Here is a 14,213-nt window from a genome sequence, read left to right as displayed (position 1 = left end):
AATTATCTAAACATGGACAGGAATCAGGTCTCATGTCAATCTTAATGGATTTATTTTTTCATTCTTTTGTCTTTCTGTCTTAAACATGAAGGATGATGGACAGGAATATAAACACCAGGGCCAAGACATAAAAACTAACCTTCGAGGGCTTACACATTTTAACTCACAAAGGCTCACACGTGGTAAGCTTCTTACTCAGACGGGCCATGGGAAACTACAGTCCAACTCTGCTCACTGTCCCAGCACTCCTCTCTTTCCCATATTAATTACAAAGCTAATGTTTAATCTTGGAAGAGTCTGGTCAAACAGAAAGAACTCCAGGCTGTGTGGACGAGTGCCGAATGTAACGGCAGGCTGACAATACTCTAAGAGAGACGTGAGAAATCAATTCACACTGACATTACTGACATTTTGTCATTCCTTGCCAGAGTTGACTGACAGCTCCCAGATATCTGTCTGTTTTCAATATTTTAGTGCAGAAAAGGACAAAAATCTGAGGAAAAACAACAATGGAACACAAGGAATGGTTTACCATGGGAACCTGGACCATCGCATTTTGAGATTTATTCCTTCCACATTTGCCAACCACCAGTGCCTGGCACCAATTATCTCAATTTTAAGTGAAGAATTTGAAATAATTTCATGATCAGCATCATCCGACAAGGACCGAAGAACCAATCTGCTGTGCCGCAAAGCCTTTACGGGACATTTGACAGTGAGCTACAACCAGCATAAGCCATAATCCTGTCACATCCACACTTGCTTTCTCTAATCTCCGTGCGTGGGCGCGTCTGCGAACAACTCAGATGGTAAACAAGTGACGGGTTGTGTGGGGATTGTAAGATGAGGGAATCGACAGAATGAGCCCTCCCTGACTGGCGGACGTTTCGATCTCGACCTGCAGACGTTTTGACCTTTCTCTTGGGCTCGAACATCCTCAAAATCTGGCATGTGACGGCCTGCATCAGCGAGCTATAGTAACCTGGATCAACCAGGATACTGAATGAGATGACTGTAAGCTGAGAACTGTGGAAAGCAGGTATACAAATATCAGCAGGGCAAAGACCAACACTCCTTAGTATGAAGTTTAGTCAGTGAGTGCATACACCTAAAACTCATTATTCAGTGTTGGCTTTCACTCAGGCGATAACGAAGTCTCCCGTTTAAATTGTTGCACTGCTGCTGTATACTCACTCTACAAAGTGAATACAGTCATAGTGTACACAGTGTGCACAGTCTTTGTATTTTCAGCTGTGGTAACTTGAGAAGAGTCCAAAAATGTTACTTCCCCCTATTTACAAGTCCAACCAAACAAGAAAACCTGTAAAAATGCCACAATGTGAAATATTTGAAATGGTCAAATAAGGGTTTTGATTGCACACATATGCACATCAAAAAGACAGAAGTGTGAGAGTATGCGTGAGAGGCTTTCTTCCCAGCCTCACACTCTTCAATCATTTCATCTCCTTCATGCCAGTTCCACTAAATAGTTTAGCGCACCCAAGACCAGAGGAAGGACGGCCTTCCTGTTTGAACCATACAGAGCAGCAGGCTGATCCAGTACGAAAGGTAACCGAACACCCACACAGAGCCATGAGACACGCCGATAGCACTTTAATCCCTGTCACACATTACAAGATGCAGGCGGCGGTGGAATTGAGGGTTTGGCAGGTGTAGCTCTGATTACATTTAAACACAAGGACAAGAATTTTAAGTACTTGGCAATAAGTCATGTTTCAATAAATAAAAATAAGAGAGGAGGGGATGGATTAAATGGGAAGTAGGGGAGTGTAGATACACCATGAAAGCAGACACCATCAATTCCACTGTGACAGGTCACAAATCTAAACCCAATAAATGACTGTGGGAAATGCTGTGCACTTAAAAGATAAGCCATTATTATTCATAAGGTAATGCTTAATTTTACATTGTTTACTCGCTGGCTTTCTTTCCAGTTTGAATTGAGACAAACTCATTAGTCCTACAATCTAGTCCATTAGTCCAGTCCATCATTAGTCCATCAGTTTCATGTTTTATTACTAAGACTGAGATAAGAGTGTTTCTGCCTGCTGTTAAGGAAATATGACCTTCACAGTCAAAAAGAAGGCGCAGAAGGGTAGCTGTGGCCCACTGCTGGTTACTCCTAGACAACTCTCTGACTGCACGCTAATGGAAGAAAAACAAGGAGATTCAAGTGCCTGTGTCAGTTTATACTAAGGATGTCCTGATCAGGGGTTTTTTTGCCCTGATCCCCATCTGAGTCATTTAAGATCTGCTGATACCGAATCCCTACCTGATACTTGTATTGTCCTGGATAACACAGCTGCACGATGCAAACTAATTAAAATAAATCCAATGTACATAAATGACAACTGAATAGCTGTGTAATGCCTTAAGATAAAAAGTGCCTGTATCCAAGGTGGAAGTTTGGATATGGCTTACTGTGCCTCCAAGAGCTCCAGAAGATGGTGAAAACCTGTATCTCTACCACAGAGATGGGCTGATCATTCAAAGCAATGAATTCTATCAACTATTCTATAATACTTTGGACTCATGTCGAAAAAATGTCTCTCCTTTTACAAGTATCGTTTGATTGCTTCAGTACAGTCTTTGTCTGAGTCATCTGAGTGAACTCACTGTATTCTGTTTGAGCATTCATTTTTTAGGTGCTGTATCAAATTGGCAGTACTGAATACAGCTCTGTTGCTACCACCTTGCAAAATGCTTACATTGCAGACATTAAAAGTGGATGGACTGCTTTTGTTTTCCAATTTGTGATATTTCCGGACTGCAGACATTTCAGCCGCAGGTATACCAGAGTACACTACAACACCTGTGTGACAGCTGATGTAAAATGAAGAATCAGGCTTAGATTCAATATAGCCAAAACCGATCAGTTAAAAAAAATGCCTTAATAACCACTGATAAAAATCTTGGAAAAAAGATTAGGCTTGTTTCTCCATCAGACCTGTCAGAGAAGAATCTGTTTCTTGTCCAGATGAGCAGGTAACAAGGCTCCAGGGCTCCCCCACACACAACCAGAGAGTGAATGTGAAATATGATGTGGTCCTTGGAGGGATGAGTGGTTTCTCGGAGTGAAAGGGCCCGACTTGGGAAAAAGGTTAACAACTATAGGCTCAGCAGCTGTTAGACGCTTCCTGAAGCCTGATACCTACAGAAGACAAGCTGTTAGAAACAAGAAAAAGGTAAATATATGTTCTAGTATATAAAGCTGTGTCAGAATAAAACCTGACTGTGTGCCGTATGGCCCAAACCTATCAGGCTACACCAGCCTCCTACTCAGTAACACCCCAGGGTGCTATTGCTCTCTCATCTCTTAAAAAGTAAAGAGACATGGTTTACAAATCATGTACAGTAGATCCCAGTCTACAGAGTTTGCAGAGTTCACACTACAACAGGCAGGGATGAATTCAGACTAGAAAGAAAACATGAAGGCAACTTCAACCACTAAGCATGAGACTAATATGATAAAAGTCACATGACCAAAGGTTAGATTTGATTTACAAAGGTCTTTGTCAGTGGGGGCCCCTTCTGCAAAGGTGAATGGTTAGATGTAATGATTTAGATGTTACAGGTGTTAAGTTTATGTATGGTGATGAAAACACATGTCAGCAGTGCTTAAATCATGTGAAGTACATGAGTTGATGAAAAGATGGTTGGATAGAGCAACATTTGGTGTGGTAATGGTCAGAGTAAGGACCTGAGAAAACACTGGGTTTTTTTTGCTAAAGAGCAAAAATGTGGGACGTCTTGGTAACCTGGTGGTTAAAACACCCATGTAACAACAATATCCCCTGTTCGAATCCAGCCAGAAACCACAGTCCCATGTCACACACCCCCTTCCCGCCTCCTATGTTTCCTGTTTCTATTCCTAATGTAACCATTTATTCTGGAATTACTATTTATGTATTGTTCTACACTGTTTGTGGGTTAGGGTTAGGGTTGCAAGTACATAAGAAAAGACATACAAAGGAAATCTGTTTTAATCTAAATCTATAAATGCTGCTAAAGTGAATAGGTTTTCATATAAAATACAGGTAAATGTTCCATATATGACTTTTCCAAGTTATACAGTTCTGTAGTGCTACAACTACACTTTCACTTGTAGCCACTAGCCAGTTTGTTAGCATAGAACTTAAACAAGAAAACCTTAAGAGACTTTCAGGTAAATCTGAATGAATGAAAAATGTACACAACAGCACAGTTATCTAATTTACAGTGTAGCGTAAAATTAACTACACGCTATATTCATTAGCAGAGATAGTTCAGGCTAATGTGCTAGCAAAGAACTGCCTACTTACACATCTAGCAGACACAAAACACCATTTGCATTCATGAAGAGTTGTATTTCTATCCATTTATTGAATCTAAATGCAATATTGACACTACTTTTTACATTGTGTTGGTCTCCACCAACCTCTAACAACAAAAATATCTGACTCTTTTAGCTGCTAAATGCTCCACTATGCTCGGCTACTTGCTAAGTTTGCTAACTTTGTCAGTTTACTAATAACGAGACTGAGGAGAGGAAAAGTCCTAGCACATGAATGCAAAATTCCATTTAGCATGACCATGGGAATAACTTGATACGTGAGAGGTATCACGTATTATATACAATTCATCACTCACCACTCAACACTACTTTACAACCACACAATAAAAACAGTTTGATACTGCTTACCTTGAAACCAATCTTTTTTTTATGAGTGCTTTGTACACGTGTGTTTTCAATCCTACTTACTTAGCCTGAGATAAACAACACCATTCATACACACACATATGCTCACACAAGCAAGCTCGTGTAGCTCTGCTAAACAGTGTTCAAGGGTCAGCAGACAGCAAAATGTAAACGGTCACATTGGCCCGACCTCAGGAATGCATTCGTCATACTGACCTACTTCTGACCTGCTAGGTAGGAGAAACTGCTGAGATGTAAGTCTTTAATCCAGAGCTTTAAGAAATCACCAAAGCAAATGGAGCTGGGCCAAACTTGTAAATCAAACACACATCATCAACTAACTATGGTTCTCCAAATCTGACCTGCATAATACCATGTTTACAAGTTTAATACTTTACTGGTTTATTGGTAGGAGAACTGCGAGAGATATATTTCATCAAAATCTTAAGAAACAGGGTGAGAATTATAGTTTGACAGAAGCCTGAGTTTATATTTTAGAGCTTTTTTTGGACATTTTATTCTCAAAAGTCTTTTAGTTCTTCTCGAAAGACATAATAACCTAATGATATCTCAATGGTTTTTATCAGGCTGTTTGCTTTTACAATGTTTATCTGACTCAATACTCAGGAATACTCTAATCATCATGACCTCATCCAGGACACAGTTAAAAAGGGTAACACAGTAATTTTCCTTCAAAATAAAAGATTTCCTTACAATAGGTACCTCCTGTAGAACACAACCTTCAAACACTTCACTGCATGCCATTAGCATCTGGTTACAGGCATCTATCCTTTTAAGGGCGCACTGCAGACTAGTCGGCTCTCACGTGGGTGCTGAAGTTTATACGACATAAACGGGAGCTTGTGATGAGTCAATCAGACCAACGGACTTCTGGGCAAAAAAATCCTGACAGTTGGGATCCATCCAGTTGCTCATGACACAGCAGGAGCAGCCTTCAGAGGACTTCCTTCCCTCTGTCCTTTTCATCTAAGCACTGTTTCCAAATCCACTGCACTTTGCACAGCTGTGGGGGGTCAGAACTAGACAGGAACTCACTCTCTCCCTCTGAGAGACAGCCACTGAGAGGTCAAGTGACTCAGACTCACCTTTTTTCCTCTACAGTTTCCCCTCTGTACACAATGCACGCAGAAGATGACATTACTGTATTGACAAAATGTTCTCCAACACCAAATCTGTCATTTTTTTTATGCTGTACAGTTTAAGCAGCTGCAGGATGAAGCATGAGGTGAATATGTTAAGAGAAGATTACAGTTTTTGATGCCGTCTTGCGTCTGTAACATGACTTTTCTTCACTTGACACTGGATGTAATGGCTTGATATAATACAGAGGTGTATTGGACTAGAAGAAAAATTAAGTAATGTGGAAAAAGAGCAGTTTTTGTACATGTAGAGGTTTGCGCACACCTAGAAAAAAAGGGTTATCTGGGGTTAGACACCCCAAAATACAGTTTCATACTATGTTGCAATTATTTCAAATTGAAAGATAGTGAGCGCCATGTTATGATAGGACAGATGGAGGAGGAAACTGTTTAAAACAATTTTATGCCTATTGGATACGATGCAATCAGTTCCCCAAACTACAAATCATAGGACTGAACAATACATTCAACCAAATTAACAACCCTTATACGGACAGATGCCTTGATCCAGTTTCTCTCCAGAAAGCCAGACTGCAGAAAACTCTGGTTCTTATGCTGAGTCAGACACCAGGCAAACATCCTCCTCCTTCTCTGCCTCACATCCTGATCTCTTGAGAGGGAAGCAGTAAGTTATGATAACACTGAGAGGCAGTACATCCCAATTAACGTCTGCCTGCACAACAGTACACCACCCTGTGTGACCTCCAAAGGACGTCCAAAGTCTAGCACTGAAGCTACAACAGCCCGAAAAAGAGTTGGATGAAATACAAGAAGAAACAAAAGGTCAATATCACGGATCAATAGAACAAATGTTCCGTCACTCAACTGAGACAGAGTAAGAGTCTTTGTCCAGAGAAAATGCTCGTCAGGTCAGGATCTTACCGCTCCATTTAGCCACAGGGCAGGCTGACTCTTTTCCTTGTGTTGATGTATGGCCCAATCTGGGTCAACTGGAGTAATATGGTATTGTTATTATCGCTTAGGTCACTTTGCTCTCAGTCAACAAGACTAAAAACAGACCCATTTAAATGAAAGTATTCATCAGTGCGAGCCAAGAGGAGTCTTCTAAAACACAAAAGACCTCAGGTGTCCTCTAATGTGAACAAACAGAGGACCAACAACAATTCAGACCTCAAATTCTTCATGTAACAACATCTTCCTGCTTGTCTTCTACACATACATAAATCAGTTTTAGATGATATTATGAAAACAAGCTGCTAAATGAGTAACTAATCCAGGTTTTCCTTCTTAATGAATACAGTGAAGGGAAAAGACTGTCAAGGTCACACTGTTTTGTCTTTAATGTGTTACAATGCCTCTAGAATTTGCAGAGCAGATACAAATAGTATGCACTTCACTGGCTCCAAACACTGGCTCCTTATTCTTATGTATTATGAAGCAGCAAATATGTACAAGATGGGTGAAATACACCTACATAACAACAGGTATCCTCTACTGTAATTAGTCTTTTTTCCAGTTCAGTTGTAATTGTATTATTACAAAAGCATGCTGTCAAAGCAAGTTGGGAAAACTCATGTCAAGCAACGTGAAGAAGGCAAATCCTCATTTGGCAGTTCAATGGCGCCAATTCGGCTATTTATCCATGGCACATTTCAGGAAATAAGCCAACCGAATTTCGTCCTAAATTGGGATATTTGACTGTTGGTGATCTGGAGTGAACAAATGCCACCATACACCACATTCCACAGGCTGTAGACCCCTGTCCCATCCGACCAGCAACCGGCTGAGAGCTAAACTGCATCAAACACGGTTGTTGGCAGACGAGCACTGATGCAGCACTACAGCAATGCGCATGTTATATGCAGATAAATCTGAGTTATTTACTGCAGGACCTTGCATCGTTCAATCGTCGGTTGGCTCTGTTAACATTCCCAAACGTGCAGAGGTGCAGTCTGCGGAGAGAGGGGACACGTTCAAAAATTGCACCGTGTTTTGTAAGCGATCCGGTGCAGTATCTCATCTTACCTTTGAATGCTGTGTGTTTATAATCCACTTTTAGATAGCGGGAATTAATCCATTTCCGTTTGTAGATCCAGATTTCCACGTACAATCCACAATCCTCTCACCTCTATTTTTTAGTGACTAGTGCTTGTTTAAGGCCAGGGCAGCCAGCCACACAGCGGAGGAGAAGGCGCAACTTGAAACTGACAGAGAGGGATCGGTCGAAACCACTACAGCGACAAGGAGGGGGAGAGCTTAACGCTATAAATAATAACACGTTAACGAAACGTTGAATGCTCATTAATTCCACCTTTATTTACGCTTACACAATTATACAGCAGATTTTGATGTCGAGAATGTTGTCATGTTGGCATTCACCTGTAATTATTTGACGGTATAAAGTGAAAAATCCCCCGCTACTCTTTGGAGTGAATCTACGTGTTTTAACTCACTTTAATCCGATTGGTCTGTACAACGTGACGCAGTAGTGCTGCTCCCTTCACATGGTGTCAGAAACATTATCACTTTATACAAGTGGGAGAGCGGGGCGGGTTTTTATATGATAGCAAGATTGCAGAGATTTTTTTATTGAAATCTATATCAAAATAAAGTGCTCTGACATACCATCTGTTTGGTTATGGCACCTTAAGTAAATACTGACTCAACTTGACATGAGACTTTCAGAGGGCTGTTCATCGATACCTGATAGCCATAAAGCAGAGCCTGGTTGTTATCAATTTAGTCATTTCACACACCAGAGCTATACATTATACAAACCAAAATTATATACAGTAAAAGATGCACAGACAGTAGTTTAACCACAGTTTGTTCCTCTAGTGTATTATCATTGATTGTAATCTGTTAATACAGTAAAAGACACAAAACTGACAAGGGCTGAATAGACTGTGAGCTCCTTAATCTACAGAGATGATGATTAGTTTAATTGTGTTATCAGAGTATTTCAGTGAACACAGTATTTGTGACACCCAGAAGTTTTTGTAGTAGAAATACGTGGAGCATTGAAAGGAGGGGATAATTCTTTTAATTGGTTGCATGACATAAAGTAATAGTTGTACTTCCTCAGTCTCAATAAACTTCTGGAAATGTCTTTTTCCTGTATGGAATCGTGAAAAATATAGTTCCCACTGAATTCCAGAGCCCTTTTGTTTGTTTTCTAACAAAGCCATAGACACGGATTGTGCAGTGGTTTGAGAGGGGCTGAAGTTTGCCTTAGTGGAAAACCACGTAAGATTACAACTTGGGAAAATTATAAGTTTCAAACAATCGTTTTCAAATGGCAAGACATTGCATGGAAAACAGTATAGTGAGTCTTTGGCTGCTGCCCACGGACAGAAATATGCATCACTGATACACTGCTGGTTCTGTTTTAATCCCATCACAATCCAAGACCTCAACTCACACTACAAAAACATATTGTATACATTGACGACCAGCATTCCAGGCTGCAAATCAAAAGAACCTATTAAAGCTGTAATGATTATCCTTAGTGTGCTGGCTGCTTCAATGGAAAGGTCAATGACATGCAGGCCCATTGAACTAACCAAGTCACTGCTGCTTCAGATGCGCCATTGCCAAAGAAGGCCAGCAAGAACAGTTCAATCTCAAAATGTGATTATTTGAGATAACGTTCATCCACTTTGCTCAGAATTAGGCTTTTATCTATAATTTTAGTATAATGCAATGCTGAGCTCTTTTGCGAGTTTGTGCTGGGAGGAGGGATCCCTCTGCCACTATCAGCTCTGTGCACATTACAAAATCTCCTTCTCAAGCATCCAGTGAGGCGGACCCCTTCCTGTCACTGGACAGATAGACCTGTGTGGCTGGTTTCTGAGAACACCCAGAGACACAAGGCACTTGTAATCCTTTGCAAAGATACTGTGTAAACTTCAACTTGAATACAGCCACGTGGAAGGATCAGTACTATCGCTGTGTATTTGTTTATTCATTCAACAGACAAGTGATGTAATAAGTCTGCAGTGAAAACAGCTGTTTTACCTTTATATAAAAAAAAAGAATAGCATGTTTAGAATAAGGCATAATACGAAGTCAAAAACAAGGTTATTAGGTCACGCATCTGTTCAGCTGTGAAGTATTTTTTTGCCTTAAATGAGTACTGGTTATGTCTGTCTTTGAAAATGAAATAATCATTAGTGCACCTCAAAAACAACTTCCTCTATTAAATGCTCATTATAAGTATAACGTAATGCTTTCTTTTATGACAGTGAAACACATTCAACTTGGGGTCTATATAGTTGCATGCCTCTGTAAGTACATAATAGCTCTATAACTTCTTCTGAATCAAACAAGAACTTAACAATAAAGTTAGTCACTGAGTTGACCAGCAAAATAAAACATTTCTGCAATTAAGATTATGTGCATAATAAAAATGCAGCCCTTTATTATAAAACTGAAAACATTAACGTTACACCACATCTCTCAGATCTCATGGTGGCAGAATACTATATGAGGTTCAAACCCATCCTAATTTAAAACAGCAACAATTTGACTGTGAGAAGACTTGACATGAAGGAAAGCTTACTGTTTCCACCACCACAAGGACATTCCACATACAAGGACTCCAATCAGAACAAGCTGCCCTAGTTGGTTTGCACAGATTTGCTAATTAAACAAACCACAGGGGGATGCAGGATGTCAACCGAGTCCGGTTGTGTGAAAATGGGAGAGAGAAAAGGCGAGACAGATTTGGAGGAGAGGAGTAGAACTGAAGAAAAAAGAGACTGATAGTAGATTAGGAGTCAGGAGCAGACAGGCTTGCTGATAGCGTTCCATTTTGCCACATTATGAAACCATTCCTAATCGCACTGAGCACCTTGGCTCCCACCATGCCTCTGTTCACCACTGAGGTTTGTCATTAGCCATTCAATGAGGAGCAGAGGGAGCTGACTGAAGCATGCTCACAAAGGATCGTCTACCTGAGCTGAGGCTGGCTGCACACATTCCCAACATAACAAAGGAAATGCACATGATGTCATCCCTGAAATCTTCAAAGGCATCTGCCATATCACATAATCAAATACAGATGACAATAGGCTGTGTGCAGCCTTCATTCATTCACCCATAACAAAGCTGATGAAAGGGGATAATAAAGGTTAAATACTTACTGCACTGAGGGAAGAGGTGTTCCTCTGGCTGGGTTTGTTCTCTCTCTGTTTTCCTCCCTCCTTTTTCCCCTTTCTCTTTCTGTCTCTCCTCCCTCCTTCTTCCCCCCTCTTCTCACCACAGCAAGATGCTGCCTGGACCAGTGCTCGTTGTCATGGTAACCAAGACTAGGGGATTCTCACGTGACTGGATCTTCCTAGGCGCTGATTGGTCAGACACATTGAAATGGGGAGGGAGGGATAGGAGAAAGAGGAGAGGGGGTGGGGGGGGGGGGTGATGTCACACTCCCACCGGTTCACAAATGGGAGGGATCCTCACTCAGGCCGCCTGCAAACACACACAGACATAATGGGCGTGGTTTTTTTTTTGTTTGGTTTTTAAGGTGGGGTTGAGCTGGATGACTGAATTTGAGCTATTAGACAGTCAAGGATGATTCTACTTGACTGACTGACTTAGTGGCATGTTGACTGACTTAAAGGACTTTTGGCTTGCGGATCTTAGATGTCGGGCTTGGCTCTGGCTCAGCTGTCTTCACACTTATTAAATCACACACACACACACACACACACACACACGCATACACTTATCTGAGATGCTGCTGCTGCTGCCAGGGGCCCGAATGCAGAAATAACACAACTGTTACAAGACATATGAGAGCCCCCGTATGTGGCTGCTTGACCTGCTGGCCTACCACACTTCAGCCTCTCCTACAGGGGCAGCAAGGGACTATTTATAGCACTGCGGCAACCAGACAGATGCATAACTGCTGCTATTCAGGCTTACATTCAGTATTAATGTAGACTACATGCAAAGATAAACATTCCAACAGTAAAACCAGTGAACGTTTGGTTATTAAAATATTTAATACAGAAGCAGACCACTGTTCCTGCTGATAACAAGTAAATGACCCGAGTATCTCCTGAATCAAGAGATTACATTAATACAGCACACTTAGCTTAATATGTAACTTAACCGGTGGTAAAAATAAAATAAAAAAACAACAACAACAGAGCAACTCATGCATGTGCTGAACAGCATAAGTGCCATAATTGCATAATGATAAGCGCCCTGCTGTCATACAGTTTACAAGTGTTGTACAGACTTGAAAGCTGAGGGAAAAACTTGGCACAAGAACAGCATCCATGAAAGCAGTATTTAGCTGGTGAGAGAAAGGGGGGAAAAAAAGAAAAGCTTTCTGTGTTCATTGTGACAATAAAAGATTTCAGATAGCCTGGGTGTTTTATACCCCATTTGGAGAAAAGTAGGTCTCTGTCAATTTCACGCTCATTCCCAAAGATGACATGAGTAATCAATCATGGTTGTCCAGACTGTTGTGTAACGAAATGGGATTGGTCCAGTTCTGACAGAGATGTGTTCTTGTTCTGGTTCTGATTTTTTTTTTTCTTTTTCTGAGCTGACGTCATGTGTTATGAGGTATTGAGCAACTCAGAAAAAATGTTGTCAGCATGAAAGATTAACAGGGAGTAGCACTAATACTGAGTGAGTAGATACAAGTCCTCAAAGTTGGCAGCCTAAGTTTGGATTTTCTTTTTATAGGACAGTGTTATGGTAAAGGGTTTTTTTGTGTGTGCGTGCAATTCATTTCCTGACAGACAAATATAGATGCTAAGATTTGGACCCTTTGGTTAGTTGGACACCTGCTATGTTTGGGTGTGTCATTATATTCAAATCACACACTACTTACGCAAGCAGGAGTTAAGGAATTTACATCTGCACTTCTTTTTAAGCTAAAAAGAACTGCAGTAAAAAAACTTTTTTTTTCATTTCAAAAACTTACAAAGAGGATTTAAAGGCATCATTTTTTTTTAAACAAATTGGTTTCTTTCATCTGTGTTTTCCAGGATGCCATTTGTTCATGATAATCCTTTTCCAGTTCAGAGGCTGTCTGAATCGATCAGGAATGCATCTCAGACATCATGTTCCGGAGGCGAGCAGGGCTATGCATTATGCAGCCATTTTTCTTCTAATGCTGTAACTGGGCAGTCAGATTTATTAATAAAACATGCACCGATGTCGCCGAAGCCATCTGTTTGTCTGTATTCAGCAGATGCCGCCCTCATAAAGGTGTTATTCACTCTAATAAAAAAACATTTGATTTAAAAGATTTGACATTTTTTCTTAAGAATAGGAGTTGTTTTTCCAATGCCTCCAGTGAAAGAAAAAACATTATAAATGTATCCAGTTTTATTAGTCTTGGTGTAAGCCAATCTGATCTTCTTTAGCCTTGCTAGTTTACTTCATGGTAAATATGTTCTTAGATATTTGAGTGATGATTGAGAGAAATGAGAACAGAACAGTGTGTGTGTGTCTACATGTTTGCGTTTGTATGTGTGCATGTGCTCGTTGAGGTCTGAATTATGAGAGACTGCAGGTTAAATGAGGTTAACCTGAGCTCTCTGACAGCACATAGGCCCCAGACCCAGTTAATAAATCCCAGATATTGAAAATGTCATGTCAGTGAATATTGAGACTTCATCGGCTTTTTACACATCCCTCAAGTCTTGTATTCTTCTGTGAGGTTAAACAGATGATGAGAGCAGTGATACCAATAAGTGATCTCATCATGTTCATGGCCTGCCATCAGAAGCCTGTTACGGGCCAATGAGCATTAAGCTGCAGACGAGAAGAGACAGAGAGCAGGAGTACAGCCAGTGATAGTATCTGATACTTGCCTCTTCCAAATGTTAGTCTTGCTCATTTTTTTTTAAAGGCTCAGCAGGTGCAAGCACATGAGAACTAAACATTAACAGTGAGATAAGATAATATTATTTAAGTAAAGATTTTTTTAATGACACAAAATCCACCGTATCTCAGATATTACTCCATACTCTAAGACAGTTCTTAATTCAGTGCAGAAAAGTTGGTTAATCTAACCTAGGTCTCAGATTTCAATAAAAGAAAAAAAACTATATAAGTAAAAAACGAAGATAAACTGGAGGCCAATTTGAACAGAATGGATACGTTTGTTTATTGGAGCAGCCATAGAAAAATAATGATAAGACTTCTTGCTGTCTCACACACTGTCCCACTTACTGTTGATATATTTATATACATGACCTTCTTCAGGTACATAAACAAGCAACACTTCCTAATCTAGACACCTTGTAGCTGAATAAATGATCATATCAGAGGACCACAAAAGTTAGGTGAATGGAACCCCTTGAGAAAACACATACGTTGCCATCCAGGTAATCAAGTAAAAAGGGTATTTTTTCCTTTTAAAAGAACTC

The 14,213-nt window shown here is 40.4% G+C and overlaps 1 protein-coding gene across 1 annotated transcript in view; it reads right to left on the bottom strand.

The window, feature by feature from the left end:
• The window catches only part of mical3a (microtubule associated monooxygenase, calponin and LIM domain containing 3a), a 66,673-nt gene extending 58,716 nt beyond the window's left edge, over positions 1-7,957 (bottom strand). The window contains exon 1 of the mRNA XM_053318699.1: positions 7,846-7,957. The gene's annotated coding sequence lies outside the window, so the exon portion shown is untranslated. The remainder of the gene's footprint in view (positions 1-7,845) is intronic.
• Between the last annotated feature and the right edge of the window lie 6,256 nt (positions 7,958-14,213).

The sequence above is a fragment of the Scomber japonicus genome, chromosome 5 (genome assembly GCF_027409825.1).
Source record: "Scomber japonicus isolate fScoJap1 chromosome 5, fScoJap1.pri, whole genome shotgun sequence".
In the NCBI taxonomy this organism is placed as follows: Eukaryota; Metazoa; Chordata; class Actinopteri; order Scombriformes; family Scombridae; genus Scomber; species Scomber japonicus.
Note: the sequence above shows the minus strand (reverse complement) of the source record. Positions and strands in the feature narration are given on the sequence as shown.